Below are 19,779 nucleotides of genomic sequence, written 5' to 3'. Positions count from 1 at the left end.
GCTAAATGACTCACATGGAAAATGCTTTGGGCTGAAGACACAACAAACCTCTAAATATCAGTTTTTTCCAACGAAGCATGGATGAGCAAAACCTGTGCCGGTATGGGAATGACTTCAGCTAAATCCTCAAGGCTTATTTTCCCATCTCATTTGTAAAAAGAGAAGCTTACTGACCACATTATTTGTTTAACTTGAATGCAGTTGTATCTGTAGATATTTTCTCTCAAATACAATAATAGAAAGCTTCAGGAAAGCCCTACCTTTTTAGCAAAGTTTGTAAAATTTCGGAGTATTCGGGAATTATCTGAATGTCCTTAAACAAACAAAATAGACTCCTGGGCCCACCCCAGAGATTCTGATCTAGTAGGTATTGAGTTATCAGAAATAAGCTTTTAAAAATATGTATTTTTGTAATATAAATATATACTATATAAAATAAATATTTTGTTACATATTTCATATTTTATTATATACTTTAATATATTTATTGTATATTATATATATAAAACATGTATATGTAAGCAGTTTAGGGGATTCTGATTCACGTGGTCCTCAAAGCAGTCAACAGCAAGCACTACTTTCTGTCAGAGTTCTTTGCTGAGGGGCTGGTATGTGCCAGGCATTTTACCAGAGACTGGACATTCAAATGTGAAGAGGATGCGGGTGGTCCCGCCCTCATAGGCAGGGCCTACTGGGAGCAAACACATATGAAATAAGCAAGTGTCATAAAATATGATTCATAGTCTGAAAGCGACCCTTGGAGTGCTATTGGACATATGGCAAGTTACTTAGCATAGTCCAGAAGAACATGAAATTCTCTGAGAAAAGACGAAAATGTGGTAGGCTCAGGGTGAGAGCTAGGTTTTGGTGTGATATCTGGAAATCTTGAAGGTTTTTCTGGCTGATGGGATGAGACTACTTGAAATTCAGTTTTGGGAAATTGAAAGGACAGGCATACCTCCAAAATATTGCAGATTCCGTTCTGGACCACTGCAATAAAGCAAATATTACAATATAGTGAGTCGAATGAATTCTTTGGTTTTGCAGTGAATATGAAAGTTCTGTTTACACTGTACTGTAGTCTATTAAGTGTGCAATAGCATTATGTCGGAGAAAACAATGTATGTACCTTAATTAAAGAATACCTTATTGCTAAAGATGCTAACCATCATTTGAACTTGCACTGAGTAATAGTTGCTGATCACAGATCACCGTAACATATAATAATGAAAAAGTTTGAAATAATGCAAGAGTTACCAAAAAGTGACTCAGAGACATGAAATGGAAAATGGTGCAGAGAGACCTGTTCTGTGCAGGGCTGCCACAAATCTTTAATTTGTAAAAACTGCAGTATCCCTGAAGTGCGATAAAACAAAGTACAATAAAATGAGGTATGCCTGTAATTACTTTAACACTCTTTTTAAATTATTTAAACTCTCCTTCCTATATGCTGCACAGTCTTTTCATTAAAATAAAAAATACCATGATAGTTAAGGTATCTAGGGCATGTTTTCCTTTCTTTTCTTTTGGAAATATGGATGATATAAATTCAATAACCAACCATACAAGTTAATCCCAGAACATTATTGCTACCAGGGCCCCTGCCTGTGTTCACTGCACCCATCTTCTCCCCCAGGGTACACATCCCGAGCTTTTTTTCCTTATAATTTCTTGGTATTCTTATCATTGATTAAAAAAAAGGCTCTATTAATTATGTTGGCATCCTTGAAAATGCTTCTGATAGTTTTTGTGCTTTGTAAAAATCATGACATGCTGTATGGAATCTCACATGGCTTGATTTTTTTTTTTTCACTCAAAATTGTATTTCCAAGATTCAACCACTTTCTTGTGTGGTGCTCCAGATAGTGTTTTCATGACCATAATATTCTATTGCATGATTATACATAATGAATTTATTCATCTCTTGTTATGGCTGATTGTGTCATTTCCAGTCGGCTGTCCCAGACGGAAATGAACATTCTTATGCGTGTCCCCTGGTGCATGGAAGGCAGAGTTCTTCCAGGGTGGTCGTTCCCTGGTGGGGGTGACTGTGCCTCCCCCAGGGACACTTGGCAATGTCTGGAGATTTGTTTTGGTTGGCACACTGGGAAGGAGGTGCTACCGGTATCTGGTGGGTAAAGGCCTGGGCTGCTGCTAATCATCGTATTATGTAAGGAGAGCCCCCAAAGCCAAGAATTGTTAGGCCCAATGTCTCAGTGGTGCTGAAGCTGAGAAACCCTGCTCCAGGCTGAATCTGTAGAAGTTAATTGCTGGACCAAAAACTACAGATTCTATTCAGCTTTATAAAATAAACTGCTTTATCAAAAATGATTTTACTAAGTTTTACTCTTATGGTGTATAAGAATTTCTGTTGTTTCACAGTCTCACAAACACCTGGTACACTTAATTTTGGGGTATAATATAGTATCTCATTGTGGTCTCAGTTTCCCTGATTCATAAGAAGCGTGAGCTTTTTTTTTTTTTTTTGTCTATTGAATTTCCTTTTCTGTGGAAATACATGTTCTTATCTATAATATTTATGGTAAAGGCTAAAGATGTCTAATAAGAAATGCTCAGAAAGAGTTTTAAAAAGAGAGAAGCTGGTTTCCCACCCAGGTACCAGTTCCAGTTCCAAAGTGAGTAGTTATGATGGGTGTACTCTAGCCAGTCAACGGGGACCAGGTCCTTGCATCTTGCTATCATACCATCACCCAGACCTCTTCTTCCTCTGAGTGGACCGAGCTGGTCACACCACATAGAAAAGAGAGAAAATCCATGGCAACATGGATTTTGTTGTTTGTCAAGCAAGTGAGATAGAAACTGCTCATACTACTTCTGGTCACATCCGATTACTGAGAAGTTGGTCATACAGTTATCTCTAACTGCAAAGCCATCTGGGAAATGTGATTCTAACATTGCAGTGATTGTGGGGGACATCAGCTAGCGGTTACTACCATAATATCTGTGCAATGGGGTATATTTTGATAAGCTGAAATTCCTAATTTTAACGTCTTTCAATTTAACAATATGGTATTTTTTCTAGGGATCAGATTTTCTATCTTAAGAAAGCTTTCTCTACCCCTGGGGTATTGGGAAGGAAGGAAGGGAGGAAGGAGGGAAGGAAGGGAAAGGGAGGAAAGAGAGAGAGGGAAGGAAGAAAGGGAGGGAGGGAGGAAGGAAAGAAAGAAAAAAAACCATATATAAATTCTTGTCCTAAAGATTCAGATATTTGTTCCACCTGTAGTTGATTTCAGTGTATGACATAAGGATATAATCCATTTTACTTTTTCCCGCGTGGATGACCAGCTGTAACATCATGATTTATCACTTACTCCATCTTTTCCTGCTGTGCTCTACAAAATCACTTTTGTCAGATACAGGGCAGTTCTTACTTTGCATGGTTTCTGTACACACAAATTTTAGTGACAATGATTTAAATAACACAAGTCCCTCGACAACATGGTTCAAATTTCAGTTATCATGGCATGCTCACTGTAACTGCATAAAGTAGAGACTTCACTGCTGCGTCCTCAGTCCACAAATCACTGTGTACATAACAGATGTGCATCCTGATCTGTGACCAATCACTTTACGTCTTTCACAGTCTGCTACACAGTTCATGAACAGACAGCAAAGCCTGTAGCTATATTGACTACTTGTCTCTCAGTAATAAACGCATATGACATTCTACAAAAATGAACAATTCAAAGATACAAGCACAACAAAGAAACAAAAGTGATAATACCGGGATGGAAATTGAAATCAAATATAAATGGAGTTAGTTATACAAGAAATATCTGACTGTGGGAAAGTTGCTAATGTCACCATTGGAGAGACTTTAAATAAACAGCCCAACGAACCTAGAGAAGGGACCTTATGACCTTGAATGGGGATGGCAAAAAGATGAACTTGTCCTGGAGGAAGTGATGCTGCTAAAAACTTCCCATTAAAGCAACTCTAGGAGATGTTTTATGATACTGGAAGCACAGAAGGTACAATGGACGAAGCTGATGGAAACTTAGACAGAAGACAATTGCAAAGGCCAGAAAAGATGCTTGCTCTTTTTTTTTTTCACTGTTCATTTAATTTTTTTAATTTAAATTCAATTAATTAACATATAGTGTAGTATTAGTTTCAGAGGTAGAAGTCAGTGATTCATCAGTCTTATATAATACCCAGTGCTCATTATATCACGTGCCCTCCTTAATGCCCATCACCTGGTTAACCCACCCCCCTCCTCTCCTCCAGCAGTCCTCAGTTTGTTTCTTATGATTAAGAGTCTCTTATGGTTTGTTTCCCTCTCTCGTTTCATCTTGTTTTATTTTTCCCTCCCTTCCCCCATGATCCTCTGTTTTGTTTCTTAAATTCCACATATGAGTGAGAGCGTATGGTAATTATCTTTCTCAGATTGACTTATTTTGCTTAGCGTAATACCCTCTAGTTCCATCCACATCATTGCAAATCGCAAGATTTCTTTTTTTTTTGGTGTCTTTCTAATGTTCCATTGTATGTTCCATTGTATGTTCCATTCCACTGTATATGTATATATGTATATGTGTATTTATATGTATCCATACTACATCTTCTTTATCCATTCATCTGTTGATGGACATCTGGGCTCTTTCCATTGGTTGGCTATTGTGGACATTGCCGTTATAAACATTCAGGTGCACGTGCCCCTTTGGACCACTACATTTGTATCTTTAGGGTAAATACCCAGTAGTGTGATTGCTGGGTTATAGGGTAGCTCTATTTTCAACTTTTTGAGGAATCTTCGTACTTTTTCCCAGAGTTTGCATTCCCATCAACAGTGTAAGAGGGTTCCCCTTTATCCACATCCTCATCAATTCTGTCCTTTCCTGACTTGTTAATTTTAACCATTCTGACTAGTGTAGAGTGGTGGTATCTCATTGAGGTTTTGATTTGTATTTCCCTGATGCTGAGTGATGTTGAGCACTTTTTCATGTGTCTGTGAGCCATTTGTAGGTCTTCTTAGGAGAAATGTCTGTTCATGCCTTCTTCCCATTTCTTAATTGGATTATTTGTTCTTTGGGTGTTGAGTTTGAAAAGTTCTTTATGGATTTTGGATACTAGCCCTTTATTTGATAAGATATTTGCAAATCTCTTCTCCCATTCTGTTGGTTGTCTTTTGATTTTGTTGAGTGTTTCCTTTGCTGTGCAAAAGCTTTTTATCTTGATGAAGTCTCAATAGTTCATTTTTGCCTTTGTTTCTCTTGCCTCTGGGGACATGACTAGCAAGAAGTTAGTAGTTAGTGCAGCCAAGGTGACAAAGGTTGTTACCTATGTTCTCCTCTAGGTTTTTGATGGATTCCTGTCTCACATTCAGGTCTTTCATCCATTTTGATTCTATTTTTTTTTTAAGATTTTATTTATTTATTTGACAGACAGATCACAAGTAGGCAGAGAGGCAGGCAGAGAGAGAGAAGGGAGGAAGCAGGCTCCCTGCTGAGCAGAAAGCCTGACGCGGGGCTCGATCCCAGGACCCCGGGATCATGACCCCAGCCGAAGGCAGAGGCTTTAACCCACTGAGCCACCCAGGCGCCCCTGATTCTATTTTTTGTATGGCCCTGTTCCCTTCTTCTGCACGTGGCTGTCCAATTTTCCCAACACCATTTGTTGAAGAGACTACCTTTTTTCCCATTGGACATTCTTTCTTGCTTCATTGAAGATTAGTTGGCCATAGAGTTGAGGGTCCATTTCTGAGGTTTCTGTTCTGTTCCATTGATCTGTGTTTCTGGTTTTGTGCCAGTACCATACTGTCTCAATGACCACAGCTTTGTAATAAAGTGTGAAGACTGACATTGTGATACTATCAGCTTTGGTTTTCTTTTTCAACTTTCCTTTGGTTATTCGGGATAAAAAAGATGCTTGCTCTTTATTGCAAGTTATGTGATGAAAGAAAAATATGAGCATCATCCAGTCTACTCTTGATAAGTTTTTTTAGCAAAGAAATATACTTTTTAATTCTCACTGTTTCTAATGTTTTCCAATTACAGTGTACTAAATATTGGTGTGATATTTTTCACTTTCTTATACGTTTATAACTGACAGTAAGGGAGTTTTTGATATTTTGGCAAAAATATTTTACAAATCAACAGTCATAATTTTCTTCATTGATGAAAATGGTGTTCCCAGCAAGCAGTCCTTCATATACTTCTGCACTGAGAGCAAAGCACGGACGGCTCGTAACAAGTTTGTAGATGTGCAGGTCAATTCTGAGTCCTTTCTCTGGTTCTATCAATCAATTTATCTATGCCAGCACCGATTCTTTATTGTCTTAATTAGTATAGACTTATAACAAATATTTGTAATTAGAAGCATGATTCACCTACCTTACTCTATCAAATTCAGGAGTGTCTGGATATTCTTGGGCTTCACATATCCGTGTACATTTTATCATTTGTTTGCCAATTTTCTTGTAAAACCTTAGGGTGAATTTGATTTAATTACATTCAAGCTTTAGATTAATTTGAGAGAAACTGACATCTCTATAATTTCTTCACTCTCAGGAATATGGAATAGTTCTTTATTTATGTTTTCTTTGCTGTTATGCTTAAATTAGATAATTTTTCTTTATTTTATTTTATTTCTTTTCAGTGTTCCAGCATTCATTGTTTATGCACCACACCAAGTTTTTATTAAAGATTTATTTATTTTAGAGAGAGAGACCCAGAGTGTGTGTGGGGGAGAGGGAGAGAGAGAATCCCAAGCACACTCTCTGAGCATGGAGCCCAAGGTGGGGAGGCCTTGATCCCCCTACCCATGAGAGCCATGAGATCCAAGACCTGAGACAAAATCAAGAATTGGATGCCTAACCCTACTGAGCCACCCAGGCACCCCAATAATTTTTCTATAAATTATATTGTATCTGTTTTCAGATTTATCACTACATTCTTAAATTTTTATAGCAATTCAACATGATTGCTTTCATTGAACTATGCTTCTTAACGCTTCCTTTCTGGTCAATAGAAATGTAATGGATTTTTATATATTTATTATGTAATCATTTTTTCTCATCTCTCACTATCTTCTGCAGCTTCTTGGGGTTCTTAATTTAGAAAGTCACATTACATGTGGATGATGACAGTTCTGTTTCTTCTTTCCCAACATTTAGCACTTTTCATTCTCCTTCCTTCCTCTGTTTCTCTTTCCTCTTTAATTGCATTAACAAATGCAGTAATCAGTGGTAACTTCTAGAGTTTCATCATTAAAAGTGATGATTATTGTAACTTTACATTATGATTTAAATCTATCAACCGTCTATAAATAATGCACTGAAATGTATTTATAGGAATTTATTTCTTTTTGTTCTTGGCCCTTAAATACTTCTAAAGGAATTTAGAGAGTTTGTCCCTGATAGGGAATTTTCTCTTTTCCTCTGCTTCTACTACTCTGAAAAATAAGGTCGCTCACTCACACTTTCATTTCTTTCCTGATATAATTTGGAAGTGCATATTTTGGATCCAGATTTTGAACAATTGGACAGTCTGTGAATAAAATCACAACAGTAGTGTATTTTATCTTAAAGAAAGTGATCTCCTTTGTGCATTTAAACAGGTAACGGATGGTTTCTAGAGAGTATTATTGTTAAGTCTGAAGAGGAAGATGGCAATCAAGAAGTGCTGTTTCCATGCAACCGGTATGCTGTTACTTAATTCCTCATTATGCAGAATTATGCTTCCCTCTGTCCAGTCCATTTTAGCTTCAAATCAGCAAGCCCTGCCCCCAGTCACCTGATCACATCACCCCTTCCTTTACTACCAGAGCTGAAGGCCTCTCTTAGCAAGCTATTCCTTACAGCACTAACATTTCTCTTTTATTTTTATTATTTAGTACTTTTCTGCAATAAACATGCTGAAATGGAAAAAAACATGGATTAAGACTTAGAAAACTGGTTTGCGATGTGTTTCTCAAATACTTGCTGTGCTCCTGCTGGTTCTGCAAATGTGGGTGCTACTGTCAACTTCCCAGATGTTCAGTTTCCTCATATGTAAAATGGGAATAATACCTGTTCCTCCTAACTCATTGGACTCATTTAAAGTCCAATAAAGTTATGTATATAGTTATGTATATGAGCTGTGAGCTCTAAAGCATTATTCTAATGTGATGTAGATAGAATATAAATTAGGAGAATCAAGTTGCAAGGGCAGCTCTGTAACTCCTGGGCCATTTATTGGTGTATCACTTAACACTCTTGGAACTTCAGTTTTCAGGATATTATGGTGAGAATGTTTAAATCAGATGTCCCTCCTTTTTTAGGGTTATTATGCATTGAATATCAAATACATCCTAACACAAAGTGCACTACAAATAGAAATTACAAAACTAATTTTCCTCCTTTATTAATTAATCTATAGAATATACTGATTCAGTCATTCAATCATTGTATAAATAGTAACTGACCAGCTATAGTATCAAGAAATGGAGTAGGGGCACCTGGGTGGCTCAGTGGGTTAAAGCCTCTGCCTTCAGCTTGGGTCATGATCTCAGGGTCCTGGGATCGAGCCCACATTGGGCTCTCTGCTCTGCAGGGAGCCTGCTCCCCCTCACCCCACATGCCTCTTTGCCTGCTTGTGATCTCTGTCTGTCAAATAAATAAAATCTTAAAAAAAAAAAAAAAGAAATGGAGTAAAGAGATCCAGTGATAAGGAATATAGTCCTTGCCTGAAAGGACTCAGTGGATGCCCATGTGAAAATGAACAGTAACGTCCTCAGGGCCATGATAGAGACCTTCGTGAGAGTCCAGGTGCCAAGGTGGATGTCTATGTGATTGCACATTCCTTGAACCTAAAGAACTCGGGCACTGTATTTATTCATTTGTTGATCTGTTTAAGCATGCAGAATCTGAATGCCTCCCAGGTGTCAGACCCTATGCCAAGTCCTGTATATATGGAGATTAAAAAAAATGAAGCACCCTTGTCTTGAAGGAGCTCCCATTTCATGCTAGGATAAGGCAGGAGGGATGTGATACTTAATGAAGCCAGAGAGCTGGGTGTGCTCTGAGTTAAGCAGGTATTTTGGCATCATTGTCTCCTAGAGTGTTGCATGCTCTTTCAAACACATAGAGAAACACTACGGTTGACTGAATGGATTTTACCTTACAATACTTGGTTCTAGGAAGTGTTGATTCTTTAGAAACTTAATGAGTTATGCATTCTGTATGAACAAAATGCATAACACTTCTCTGATCTTCAGTTTGCTTGTTTTCTACAATCACATCCATTTAAAACACATGTACATCATAGTAGTTGTTGCTGTTGTGTAACATTCAAGCTCTGGAGAGAGATCCTATATTTATATTTTCTGTAAGAATTTATTTATTTTTATTAATGGGCCATGAAAAGCACAATGATTGAAGTTTCTCAGGACTTGCTTTGAATTACAGCTCCTTCACTGACTAGTGCTGCCGGGAGTCTAGGTTCATTCTTATGTAAAACAGCAGTAAAAACACCTATTTGGCAGGGTTGTTTGAAGACTTCACACAGTGTACATGAAGTAACTGCAAAAGCGCTTTGCAATTATTAGAAACTCCATGATGATAAGTGTTATTGTCATGGAAGCAGTTTTGAAGTAAAGAAATCTTTAGATACAATGCCACACATGCAAATGAAGGAGAGAAGCTCACTTTTATTTCTAGATCACATGTGTAGTAATTAGAAGTCTCCAAATAATTTATTAACTATTATTTATTTATTTTTAAAAGATGTATTTATTTATTTGAGAGAGAGAGCGAGAGCACAGGGAAAGATCATTGAGAGATGGAGACAGAAACTTTAGCATACTTCCGTGCTGAGTGCAGAGCCCCTCTCTGGTCTCAATCCCATGACCCTGAGATCATGACCTGAGTTACAACCAAGATTAGGACACTTAACTGACTGCACCGCTAGGGTGCCCCACTAACTTTTATTTTTAAAAATCTAGATATGCATGGTCAATTATGGTAGCCACTAACTACATACAGCTAGTATATGTAAATTAATTAAAATTAAATTAAATTAAAAATTTAGTTCCTGGGCTATACTAGCTACATTTCAGACACTCAATAACCACAGATGGTTAGTGGCTATTCTATTGGGCAGCATATAAACAACATTTGGTTCTAAATCACATCCAGATATTTGATATCATATGAAGTTACGTTTAATATTATACAACACAGTTTTATTGCTCTCTATACTAGAGTAACTATGCAATAACATAAGGAACAAATAAAATAGTTTTATTTTCATAAATGTGTCACTTTTTAAAAATCAAGAATCATCCAGAACAGGAGATGATAGTCATATTCTCTTCAGAGCTGAAATTAATTTTACTGGCAATGCAAAGGAGCAGAAGTCAAGATGGAGGTGACTTCTTTCTTTAGGCCTAACATTTTGGAATGATTACAAACCTTGGTTATGTAAGAAACAAAATGATATGAATGAAAAGACTTAAGACTTTTACTGCATGAGGGGCACCTGGGTGGCTCAGTGGGTTAAAGCCTCTGCCTTTGGCTCGGGTCGTGGTCTCAGGGTCTTGGGATCGAGCCCTGCATCGGGCTCTCTGCTCAGCGGGGAGCCTGCTTCCCTTCCTCTCTCTCTGCCTGCCTCTCTGCCTACTTGTGATCTCTGTCAAATAAATAAAATCTTTAAAAAAAAAAGTATATTAAAAAAAAGAATTTTACTGCATGAAACTGCTACATCATATTAAATACTGTACACAGATATTCCATTGCACTGTTATCAACTAAACTATAAGATTATTAACAGGGTTTCCCTTGTTTATTTTCTTTGAGGGCCATGGATTACCTGGGTAAGAAAAGAGGGACATTTTCTTACTATTATTCCCTTAAGGGTGAAGAAACCATAATAACATTTAGTCTTGTGCTTTACTGACAATGAAAAAAATGTCACCTAAAGAGATTAAATGATGTGTACAAGTTATAGATGAGTCAGTCAGGTCTCTTGGTCCCTTGGACATTTTGGGAATTTTAATTTAGTGTCTATTAATCTATTGTTCCCGTTTTATTCCCAGGGTTTTGTGCATTATCCTCTAAGGAGGAAGTCCCTGTGCAAATTACTGAGCTCCCTATAAAACTGCTTTGTTGGAAATTCTATTGAGATTTGGGGTGTTTAGAAGACACAGGTTTTGCTAGTTTTCCCAGCATACCTTAACCATTTAGACTCAAGTCCCCCTCTACTTGTGAGAAAAGAAAAGGTCTCTGGAGAGGAAATTATTTAGGACTATTGTGGAATAAGAAAAGCAAATAGAGAGGACATTTATTCTGTTATGGGATCTCAAAGGTTTACACATGTCTCTTCTTCTTGGTGGGGAGAAAATCAAGGAGTGCCCATCAGTACCATGTAGCGCACTCCTACCACAGAATGGGCTCCATGACGGAGCCCGAGCTTCACACAGCAACTCCTGTGGTCCTCACAGTTGACCTCCAGGAGGCTGTGTGATACTTGTAGTTCACAGATGAGGAAGCTGAGGAACACGGAGATGAAGTGTCCTACCCAACTGTGATTAGTGGAATCAGCATTCAGATGGAGGTGAATGTGATTCTAGAACTGCCCCGTCCAATAGGGGAGCCACCATCTATATGTCTACTGTACTTCCCAACTGCGCTTATTCCATGCTGTGAGGTGATGTAGGTTTAAGGTGCATATCAGCTATCAAACATTAGAATGAATAAGAATGTAATTGTTTGGGCTGCTATGACAAAATACCATAGGCTGGGTGCCTTCTATACAACAGAGATTTATTTCTCACAGTTCTGGAGGCTGGAAGCCCCAGGGTTGGGTTCTGACAAAGGCCCTCTACAAGCTGCAAACTGTCTACTTGCTATGTTCTCATGTGATGGAGAAAGCAAGGGATCTCTCTGGAGCCTTGTCTATAAAAGCACTAATCCCATCCAGGAAGGACCTCAGGACTTGAAGCACCTCCCAGAAAATTTCAACATATGAATTTGGGCAGGAGGTGGAGGCAACAAACATTCACATCTTTTATATTTATTAAAATGAAAAATAGTAAAAGTAATTTCATGTTTTTAATTTTTGCTGTTTTTATATACATGGCTTATGTTGTATTTCTCTTGAAGAGTGCTGTTCTAGAATCTGAGATTTGAGCCACTGTATACACCTACCAGTCACACAAAAGGAGAGACATAACGGCTTCCACTAAGGAAATACTAAATGAGAAATTTTTACTGATTTTATGATATATTAGAATATCTGTAATGTTATCATAAGATGTTCCTAAAATCCAGCATTTTCAGATGAATCAGTGCAGCCTTGCAACTAACGTATATGACAAAGATTTGATGCAGTTGCACTCCTAAAGATCATTTGGTATATCTTGAAATCTTCAATGCTTTTTAAAATTTCTGTGGTTCCCCTGAAGGCCTCTTTAAACCCTGTCCATATTTTGTTTTCAGTTCTGCATAATGTGCCTTTAAATTGTCTCTCATAGGGGCGCCTGGGTGGCTCAGTGGGTTAAAGCCTCTGCCTTCGGCTCAGGTCATGATCCCAGGGTTCTGGGATCGAGTCCCGCATCGGGCTCTCTGCTCAGCGGGGAGCCTGCCTCCTCCTCTCTCTCTGCCTGCCTCTCTGCTTACTTGTGATCTGTCTGTCAAATAAATAAAAAAAATAAATAAAAATCTTAAAAAAAAACCTTTAAATTGTCTCTCATATTAATTATCTGTCCTCTTCCCATGGCAGGTGGCTAGATGAGTACCAAGATGATGGCAGGACTGAACGAGAATTGTTCGCAGAAAGTAGCCACCATGAAGGAGAGACTGAGTCTGTGGCCTACTGATGGGGTCAACATGTGTGTGTCATGCCTTCATGGTGCCTTCAAAAGGCTATTGATCTGCTGGTGATAGTATATTTGCCCTCCTCTCATACTGGAGCAAACAGCTGGGGAGGTCAGCTTGTTCTGGACCCATCCTTTGCTTGAGAACTTCAACAGTTGGGAGAAGAATCAGCCAACAACTGACCAAGATTAGTCTATGCTAGATGGAGTCAGGACACACACTGTTTCTTCTTATGGTTGAAATAGGTGAAGGGATTTAAGAGTACACTTACGACGAGCATTGAAGAATGTATAGAATTGTCGAATCACTATGTTGTACACCTGAAACTGATATAGCACTATATATTAACTGCACTGGAATTAAATTTTTTTAAAAAATATTGTTTATCAGAGAAAGACAATTGTCATATGATTTCACTCATATGTGGAATAAAAGAAACAGTCCAGACGATCGCAGTGGAAGGGAAAGAAAACTGAATGGGAAGTTACTAGAGAGGGAGAAAAACCGTGATAGATTCTTAACTATAAGAAACAAACTGAAGATTACTGGAGGGGAGGTGGGTGGAAGGAGTGGGGTAACCGGGTGATGGACATTAAGGAGGGAATATGATGTGATGAGCACTGGGTGTTATATGCAACTGATCAATCACTGAACACTACATCCAAAACTAAATATGTACTTCATGTTGGCTAATTAAATTTAAATTAGGAAAATAAAAATAAAGGTACATTGGTATGAGAAAAAAATATTGCTTCTTCTCGTTTCCTTTTCAGAAAATCTGACACCTGCTGCTTACCAAAATGTTTAGGTGGCTGTAGTAGAAGGTAACCGAAGAGGCCCATAACATTTGATAACCATAAAATAGTTTTATACAACATATGTTAGTCTGAAAGCAGAAGACTTATTCTAGATAATGGCATGCCTCTCTTGGTATTGGTGGCAATATAATGAAGAAAAGGTAAAAAGAAAACTATGGGGTTAAATCACATTCTCACTGTACTTCACGCTGAATCTGATCGGCTTGGTCTTTTGGGAGCTGGTTGCTGGGGGCGTGGTGAATATCCACTGAGGCCCATGCAGGGGACACATATGGAGGCAGACGTCTTCTGTCCATTTGTTGCTTTCCTCAGTTAGCCTCAAATACTTGTCAACTTGGTGCCATCGGCAGCTTCTTCTAACCCTTCAAATTGGCACATGAGATAAAACCCATCTGCTAGCCTAGAAGAGGCTATGGCCTGGCTTTGATATCAAAGAGATCTGTGTTTGAATCTCAGTTCTGCAACTGTGAAGAGGATAGTATCATTACATTTTTCAGATGAGGGAACTGAGACTTGGAGAAGTTTGTTTAAGCTCATAGAATGAAATAAAATAGGACAGCAGAACTTGAACCCAGTGGTCTCGCTCTGCAGTCCCTATGCATACACACAGTGACCCTGTCTGTCTTCCTCCACATGTTTTCAGGTATCCGGTGAAATCTCCCAGATGGTCCCAAGCAGTCAGATCTTGCACACCACCTTTCTGTTCTCATCATATGCAGATGTCACCTGTACCATTATATACTTAACACTTTTTTTTCCTTTAAACTTCCTTTAAATCAGGTCATTTGGGGCTAGAGGGAACTTATCCTCATTCTAAACTATATTAATAATAGCCATGAAATCATTGATGTTGTCACTTTTTTTTTTAAAGATTTTATTTATTTATTTGACAGAGAGACAGCAAGAGAGGGAACACAAGCAGGCAGGGGGAATGGGAGAGGGAGAAGCAGGCTTCCCGCTGAGCAAGGAGTCTGATGTGGGGCTCAATCCTAGGACCCTAGGATCATGACCTGAGCTGAAGGCAGATGCTTAACGACTGAGCCACCCAGGCGTCCCTTTGTTGTCGCATTTTTTCCCTAAAACACATTAAGATGAATTTATATGCACCAAAAATTTTAGGTTAGTCTATATGTTCCCTAAAATTATCTTATAAATGCCCAGTGGTCCTGGCATATAGTGATCAGTTTCAATAAATAGAAGCCATCTTTGCCATGGTTTACCTTTTACCAATCTGTGACGAAAGACTAATCCAGTCCTTAGAAATGCTACATATTACAATTTTACATTTTACAAGTTTGAAAACACATCAAGAATGGAGCTTTAGTGATTTGAAGTTAAAAGTAGTATTTTTTTTCCTGAAGTGGTCTGGGTAAGAAGAGTTGATATGTTTCAGCAGACTGGGGGAAAGTGCGATGAACCACATTTCGCTGTTGATAATGCTTATTACATGGTGCCTGGCACAAAGCAGATAGTGAATAAACACAGTCATTCATTAAGCAGAGTTGTTAAGCATCTCTTGTGTGCCAGACGGAGACAGAGTCAGGCACTGGGGATAAACTGGCAAACAGCTTGGTCATTTTCCCTGCCCTCAGAGGGGCTTCTGTCAGAATGGGGAACTGAGTGAATAATGCATAATTAAACATAGATCAGTACCGCTCGTTCCTAAATTGCAAGCTCATTGGAGGCAGAGATCATTTTGTGCTCCTCCGTATATTTAGCTCTTGGCATGCTGCCCGACTCATAGTAAGTGCTCTGTGTCTATTAAACGCATGAATCATCCCCGCCTTAAATTACAATACACCTTTTAAGTGATTAGAATATTAAATTATACCTGATTCAGCTCATATTTGTACGGAATAAATACTCACAAATAATTACACTCTATTCCTCTATTTTTACAAACTTCTCAGCAGTATGTTTCAACACCAAACATAATCCTGTCCCTCAGCCCCCACCACACAGACTGGAGTTGGCTGTGTCCCAGTTCTTTCTGGCTGCGTATTTACAATCCTTCTCTTGAGAGGGGAGGTGATGTAAATGCAAACTGGATCCATTTTGTGTTGATTCTTGTTTACTTCATTAGCATAGCCCTCATTTTCTCGGACATGGTCCAGGTTCTGGGACTACCTCCATCTACCCCCTTTATATAACAGATACACCCCCAAAACTGGAACAGGTAGAGAGAAACTGTGTTTATTTCTGAGTTTGCTGAAAAGGCAAAAATGAACAGAATACACAGTATAAAGAAACCAAATAGACTCTTAAAGTAAAGGTTTGGCGGGAAGAAGTGTCTTTTTCCTGTGGAGAGAACAATGTGAACCCCTAATCCAGAAACCTGCCATGTGTATCCCTTGGAAATATTGAAGAATGGAAAACAAGTGCAAACACAAAGGCCAAAACCAGAATTTTTTTGGCTAGACAATTGTCTAGCACAATCTTGGCACCTTCTCATGTTTTCCTATTTTTGGGGCAAAGTCAAGAGGAGATGAAGAGCACTTTTATCTGATGGGATAAATATTTTATTTTCTGATGGAATAAATCTAATATTTTAGCTAGAAAATTATAGTAATGTTTCCATGACAATGTGGATGGCCTTGAGGTTCTAATATGTTTTCATATAAACCTGTCAAGCAGACTCAGGTGAATATTATAGTGAAGAATTTGTTATATCAAAGGATAATGCAACTTCTCTGTGATTCTAAGTAGTATAATATCTTGGAGAGCTAAGTTAATTGTTCTTTAATAAAGGAGAAAAGTTTTCCAGAAATTCTGCCAGAGTTAAGTTTATCCTATGGTTATCAGGACTGATAACACTTTTGAATAATTGCATTTTAAATTACTTTTAGAAGCAGAGAAACACAGCAAAGTAGGTCCTCCTTCATGCTGATGTTTTTTAAAAGGACATTCATTTCAATTCCCTTAAGGCAATGGAATAAAGTATACTAAGTAAAGGCCCTCAAGTTCAGAAATTAATCTTGATCCTTTACCACAATGAGTCTGAAGTGCCAGGAATATAACGTCAACTTTCCTGGCTCTTTCTGTGCCTCTGTGACAGAGTGCAGAGTATCAATTAAACTAATTAATAAGTTTATAAATATGCAAAAATAGTTATGAAGTAAACATTAATATTTACAAGCTCAGCCATATCAATTGATTGAAACCTTACAAATACACAATTCCCTGGACCTTTACCCATGTTGTTTCATTTGCTTGAAGGGTACTTCCCTCCTTGCCTGGAAAACTCTTACTCAACTTCCAAGGGCAAGGTTGACGTTCTCACCATCAGTCAGTGTTAAGGCATCCCATCCTCTGTGTCCATATTACTTTGTCCTTCCTCTCTAATTGTAGTTATCATTTCTATAGTGGTATGGGTCCTAGTTTAGAAACTCAGAAGTGTGACAGATGAGAAAGTTTTTGTTTCCTATACATCAACTTAATGTCTGACTCCAAGTCTCCATCACACAGACTGGTAGAAAATCCCTCTTTGAGTGTAATTGTGGCATGTTCTCCTTCCCAAGGAGCAACAGAATCCTATAGGCTAATGCTCTGTTTGGAAAGAGAAGAAAATGCTTCTTCTACCAGTCTACCATTGTCCCTGCTAAGGAATGTTCTCTTTCTTCTTCTAATTTGTGGCAGGTCTGGAAACCTGAGTGCCTCAGGTCCTCCCTTCCTAGGCTGCTGGCTGACCCTATCCTGGGAAGACCCCCTCAGGGTCTCTCCTTACCCCATGATGACAAATTCCATAGGGATCACATGGCTTGGGGACCCTGATCTTTCTCTGGTAAAGGAAAATATCTTCTCCTTGGTGTGTCACTTCTCAAAAACACTCCCCTTCTCCTTCTGTAGAACAACCAGTATAAGCTCATTTACACATTTGGGCTTTTATAGAAGATAAGACTTTGTTACCAATACGAATATGGTGATAGCAGAGAAAAAAATCTTCCCTTCTGTTCTTACTCAAATTAACAAAGAGAATGAAACACACAATCTCCTACTTCAATGAAAGCATGAGATAGTGAAAATCTGCCCAAAGCAGGTAAAACAGAAACCTGAAGGGCTAAACAGTGGCAAATTTTAGTGGTAAAAATCCACTTGCAGAGAGTGCGCACCCCTCAGGAAGTAAAAAAAGCTATATTTTTAAATTTATAACCACCGGAGTGGGCATGTATATGAAGCCTGTATATCTATATATATACACACACACACATATAATAGCATCAGGAGATTTTCGCACATCTTGATAACTGAGAGAATAAATAGGGGAAAAAAAGATACAAAGGATTTAAGTGACATGGTTAGCAAAAGACCTAACAGACAAATACAAAAAAACTGCATTCAACAGATGCTAAATACACACTCTCTTCAGATATACCTAGAAGATCGTAAATGCTGAGCATGTGTTGGGCCATAAAACAACACTAAAACTGAATGAACTACAGATACATCAATAACATGGATGAATTTCATAAACATAATAAGCAAAATAAACAAGAAACACAAGTATATAAATGTAATTCTATTTATATAAATTTCAAAAACCAGCAACATTTCATATCTAATGCTTAATTCACTAATATATATAGTTATTTTTATAGAAGTCTAGAAATGATTACCAAAAAGTCAGGAAAAATGGCGGAGGCTCAATCCAGGAAGGGCTTCCAGACAACTGGGGGTGTTCTTTCATGGGTCTTTTTATGGTGGTTGCATGAATGTTGATTTTATTATCATTCTTTACACAGTTCATATGTGTTTTTGTGATAAAATACATGTAACATAGAATTTACCATGTTAACAATTTTTAGATGTACAGTTCAGTGGCATTAAGTACATTTGCAAGGTGGTACAACCATCACCGTCATGCATTTCTAGAACTTTTTTTTTTAATCACTGCAATTAAAAACTCTGTACCCATTTTTTGACCTTTTAAGTGAAATAACCAGTTGTTTTATTGGCAAAATGAGTTTATTCAGGAATAGCAGAAAAGTTGCAATTGAGGACATGCAAGCCATAAAAAAGTTGGGAAATCAAAGGAGAAGAAGGTTACTTTATAGAGGAAAGGGTGAAGTTGGGCTGGGCTGCTTTGAATGAAATCCATTGGAGGGAAGTGAGAGTTCAGGGTAGTGAAGCTTGTGGTATTTTCTTATTGGCTGAGCTTCTCGCTGGATTGGGAGAAATTCTCGCTTTCTCCTTCTGAAGTAGTAAAGTAGATTTCTTCCTGCTGGTAATGCAAGGTACATGTCTTCCTGCTGGGGTCTGCAATGGACAAGGAGTAAGATATGAGAGCTTCTGCTTCTGGCCTCCCAGCTCCATTTTAAATGAGGTTTCCTTTATTCAGCTTCACACCATTAAATAATTTCTCCCCATTCCTCTCTTCCCTCAATTCCTCGTAACCTCTCATCTACTTTTTGTCTCTGTGAATTTGCCTATTCTGGACAGGCAAGAGATTTGTTAAAAATTTTTACATGGTTTCCCAATGGCAGGACAGAGGCAGGGATGGAGGGAATGGCAGATGAGGGTAGGAAACTCTTTTCATGCTATTTGATTGTTTTGAATCACTGAATTTATAGCTTATTTAAAAAGTTACAAATGAACAAAGAAATGAATGATTAAAAATGAATATGGAAGTGAAAAATGAATATGGAAATGAATATGGAATATGAACATAGAAATGTATCTTTACCTACATTCATAATGGCCAGATTCTTGGGGAACTCCTGTCTTCCTCCCTATCAGACTTCTGGGGCAGAAATTTACCTACTCTGAACTGCTGCTTGAAAAGAGGAGAGGAGAGGGAGCAAATGAAAAGTCAGGAATTAATAGCTCACAACTCTTCCTGTCATATTAGTCTCGTCCTCCCACTTGACGATGAATTCCTTGAGAGCAGGAATTCTCATCTTTTTCATCTTTTTGTCCTTGAGCAAAGTGACTGGGTCAACACGGGCACAATAAAAATCATTGTTTCCTTATTACAAATTAAATATATTTAGGGGTAATGGAGATTAATAAGAAGGATAAAAACATTGAAATACTTTAAGAAATTCATCTTGTTTTCTTTTTCTCCAATAGTTTTTGTGACTCTGTTTTAGCCCAGTAAGATATTTTTAGAAAAGAGATTTGAGATGTCTTGCTTAGCCAAGCGTCACAGTT

The sequence above is a fragment of the Martes martes genome (assembly GCF_963455335.1).
Source record: "Martes martes genome assembly, chromosome: 4".
Taxonomy (NCBI): Eukaryota; Metazoa; Chordata; class Mammalia; order Carnivora; family Mustelidae; genus Martes; species Martes martes.
The sequence above is the reverse complement of the archived record's forward strand: the minus strand, read 5'-3'. Positions refer to the sequence as shown.